We start from the raw sequence: 4,827 nt of genomic DNA on the forward strand, positions 1-4,827 counted from the left end.
AAATAAATATAAACAATATAGTAACTATCATAGGTTTTAGTTAATTATCTCTTTTGTTGAAATAGATTTCCAGAGTGATATTGTTAGAGCAAATGTTATTAATATTTTTAAGATCTTTCATACAGATTTACAAATTGGTAACTTCTTTCAAAAATATGTCTGTGAAAAAAGTCTATGCACAACAAACAATTAAAGGAAATATATCTCAGACCCCTTCCTACCAAAGGGACCTAAAAAGTTGTACCTAAATGCATCTTACTAAGTGATGAATATCTCATGGACTAAAGAGGGAAAAGATGAGGCACTCCTTCCTATTTTCAGTCTTAAAAGACAACTCAGAGACAGCAAGAAACAGAAGTCAGAGTCAAGGGACTACCAGGAGATTATCTCTGAAATTTTCTCTTCAACAGCTAGGTTGCTACTACCATCTTCATACTAGCGACTTCCCTTTAGGACATATCTGAGAGGAAAGCTATTATCCAGTAGATTTTGCTGAGATGAGAGATAATACATGGTGAGTGTTAAATGCAGGAACACTTGTGTCACAACACCTGCTCTGGGCAGGAACCTGGTAAAACTGCCTTAGGGAAGTGGGAATGAACTAGATTCTGGCAGGTCATCTAGGTAGCTCATATAAATCTTGTGTTTAGTCTTGGTCTGCTAATACACATTTCTGCTTGCAGATGGAAACAAAACTTATTGCTGAAAGAAGATAGCAACATCTTCTGTCTCAAATTACTTGAAAATAATTATTCAAATAAACTATCAGATGTAATGAAAACCTAAAAACCAAACTCACTGCCATCGAGTCGGATCCAACTCATAGCGACGCCGCCTTGGGTTTCCAAGGTGGTATCACTATAGAAATAGATTCCAAAACCTTCCTTCCAAGGAGTGGCTGGTGTGTTTGAACTGTCAGCTTTCTGATTAGCCATCAAATATCTTGGGCAGTACACCATCATTCAACAAAGGTTGGTCTAAAGGAATTCTGGTCATGGAAATTATTAAACATAGATTGTAGTACAATTATGCCTACTGTTCAGAAGAATAAGAAATGAATTCAAAATTTACAGGAAAGGAATATAAACTTCAAAAAAAGTAATACAGCATATTTGAATAAGAATTAACTGAAAACTGTGGAACTGAAAAATACAATAACTACCCAAGTTAATGTATGATTTTAACAACAGGATAGATACAGCTGAGTAAGGAAGAAGTATGTAGAGACAAAATATAGAAATAAAAAGGAATGTAAGAGTAGATACAATGAGGAAGTCTAATATTCTTTTACCTGAAGTTCAAGAAAACGAGAAGAGCAAATGAGGCATAGGGAGGTGTTTTATTTTTTCCCCCATGAATTAATGGCTGCAAATTTCTTGGAACTGACAGAGAAAAAAAAAAAAATTAAAAGTAGCCTGAGATTAACCTCAAAGGAAGGACTGACTGAAAGCAGAACAACAGTCGAAGGAAGAGAACAGTGAAGCATTTTCAAGATGGCAAAGGAAACAATTGTCAAGCTATATTTCACTAACAGCTGTAGTAATTAAGCTTTAGCAATGAATAATAATAATAGCTTTATTAATGAAGGTAACATAAAGGTATTTTCATACAAAGAGTAAGATAATTCACTATCAACAGGAGAACATAAAAGCAAATTAAAACGACTTTTTTTCAGAAAGAAGAAAAATAATCACAAATGGAATCTCAGAGACCAAGCAAGAAATGAAAGCAAAGAATATGAATCTTGAGGTAAATCTCAATGGATACTGACAATATAAAGCAATTGCAACAATATTGTGGAGTCTCCGCGTGGCACAAGTAGTTAAATGCTCAACATGTAGCTGAAAGATTGGCAGTATGAGCACACCCAGAGGCACATCAGGAGGTACACCTGGTGATCTGCTTCCCATAAAACAAGTCTTGAATACTCTTTGGAGGAGCTCTACTTTGCACACATAGTGTTGCCATGAGTCAGAATCAACTCGATGGTAACAATAACAATAACAATATCATGAGATTTAAAATAAGGAGCTCTGTTAGCATAGTGGATAAGGTATTTGGCTGCTAAATAGAAGGTCAGCAGTTCAAAACCATCACCGTGCTCTGCAGATGAAAGATGGGGCAATTTACCTCAGAAACTAATATTAATATACATAAAGTATTACTTAAGAGATGAATGAATGAAGTTAAGATATTGTAAATTTTGAGTGGGTACTGCTTGCAGCAGTAAACAAACAAACAAAAACCTTTTGAAAATATTTTGGGAGTGCCTAAATTACCAAAGTATATATTAAATGGAAATAAATTAGCCCATATTCAACTGATTAAATCTTGTAGTCTAAGAACAAAAGATGATATAAATTTGATGACAACACAGGACTGGTTTATACCAGATAAAAGTGATCTTAAATCAACAGTTAACATGTACAAAAATAAACAAAAACAAATAATAAAGCAAGGCCATTAAATAAAGTTAAATAAAAGACCAGCAACTATAAGATAATACAGCTTCAAATTTTACTCAGATCACAGGAATTCTGACATCAACTACATAGAGAGTTTTTATTTATTTATTTATTTAAGAAACGGAATCATCTCGTTCATTTTTCCATCATGTTGTAGGTTCAAGAATTGTAGAAAAGAGGAAACATGAATCTGAAATGAACAGCCATTATCTCATAAGGACTTCAGACAGATCTTTGACCTGATTATTCACATATCAACAAAACAATAATGAAATTTGAAAACTGTCCACAAGAATAATATTATCTTGTGTCAGAAGAGAAATATTCTGTAAATGGAAGAAAAGAAGTCCAACAGAATAAATACAAGTATGTGAAGAGATCTTACACTTCTGAGACCAAAAGATTTGATCTGAAGAAGTTTTGTAAACATGAAACTAAAAAATACAATTTTAAAGTATAAAAAAAGCACTACAAATAGTGAAATGGAGTAACCGTGATTTTAAATTAGCTTTTTTTAAAATGTATTTTTTTTATTAATTTGTAAGAACGAAGCATACATTTGCATTAGGATTTGACTGAGGAGCATAACAACTCTAAAGTGCTGACTATTTTATTTTTGTAAATGTGTAAAATTCTTAAAATATCAGAACAAAATGCTGCATATTTTAACACGTAAAAGGAAAGCTGGCAATCAATAATTTATGATATTACACCACATAATGAGAAATGTATCATCTCATGCTTTTTGAATATGTTTTACAAAACCATGGAATAGAATGGCTCATTTCTCTCTTCTAATAAAATTTGAATTGCTTGAGATATTATGTAGTGTGAATTTTAATGAAGTAAAATCAGAAAGGATGGTTAAAATACTTATAAGATTGATCTAGGCATATATGCTTTTAAAGTTGTTAGAGATGTTACTAGACTATATCTAGACCATAAAATGAATAGCTTGCATCTATTTGCTGTGGTGCCCCAAAGGCTTAGCTGGGGTACACAGCATGCACCTAGTATATGTTGTTCTTATGTGCCATCCAGTCAGTTTCAACTTACAATGAGTATGTGACAGAGTAGAACTCAGTAATTTGTACAAAAGCAGATTGCCAAGTCTTTCTCCTGTGGAGCCAGCAGGTGGGTTCAAACAGCCAACACTTTAGTTGGTAGTCAAGTGCTCAACCCCTATGTTATGATAGGCCTTTCTTAGTATATACTCCTAGGATATATGTACATGTTGAATAAATTAAAATGAGTGATGGGATATATAGTAGAAAAACATTTATAAATATATGGATAGCACATATGTACAACATATACTAGGTATGTGATATGTGCCACAGCTAAGCCTTTGGAACACAGCAGAAAATAGATACAAACTATAAGTATCTGTCAATTTGTCACACTGTGGTGGCTTTTGTGTTGTTGTGAGGCTGGAGGCTATGCCACTCGTGTTTCAAATACCAGCAAGATCACCCATGCTGGACAGGTTTCAGAGGAGCTTCCAGACTAAGACAGACACAGAAGAAGGAAGGGGCCATCCACTGCTCAAATGATTGGCCAGTGAAATCCTTATGAATAGCAGTGAAACACTATCTGATAAGTTACTGGAAAATTTTATGTACAGTGCTGAAACATTGTCTGACATAGTACGATAAGATGAGCCCCTCAGGTCAGAAGGCACTCAAAATATGACTGAGAAGGAGCTACCTCCTCAAAGTAGAGTCAACCTTATGCACATGGATGGAGTAAAGCTTTCAGGATCTCCATTTGCTGATGGGGCACAACTCGAAATGGAAAGAAACAGCTGCAAACATCCATTAGTATTAGAACATGGGCTGTATGAACTATGAATGTAGGCAAATTGGAATTTTTCAAAAATGAAATGGAATGCATAAAGATTGATATCCAAGGCAATACTGAGCTGAAATGGATTGATTTTAGCCATTATGAATGGCTATTCATATGACCTATTATGCCAGGAATGAAAAATTGAAGAGCAATGGTGTGACATTCATCTCTCAAAGAATGTTTCAAGATCTATCCTGAAGTGAGAAGTGAATATGGTAGGTTCTGGTAAGGTGGCAAAATGGCAGAGAAACTACACAAACTCTCTTCAACAAATAAAGAACCAATTAACACAGGTACAGGAAATAATTCTGGGGCCCTGAGCTTTGAAAGGAAGGCTATAGAAGTGGACTAAACTCCAGCTAGTAGAAAACACTGAAAAGGAGACATACAGATCGGTGGTTGGTCAGAGATCCTGACGGCATGAACAGCTTGGATATTAACAAGTGGTGTTGTTGTTGTTGTTAAGTGCCGTCGAGTCGTTTCCGACTCATAGCGACCCCATGCACAGCAGAAC

This window comes from Orycteropus afer, unplaced genomic scaffold (assembly GCF_000298275.1).
Source record: "Orycteropus afer afer isolate SDZICR_OR568_19922 unplaced genomic scaffold, OryAfe1.0 scaffold00023, whole genome shotgun sequence".
Lineage (NCBI taxonomy): Eukaryota > Metazoa > Chordata > Mammalia > Tubulidentata > Orycteropodidae > Orycteropus > Orycteropus afer.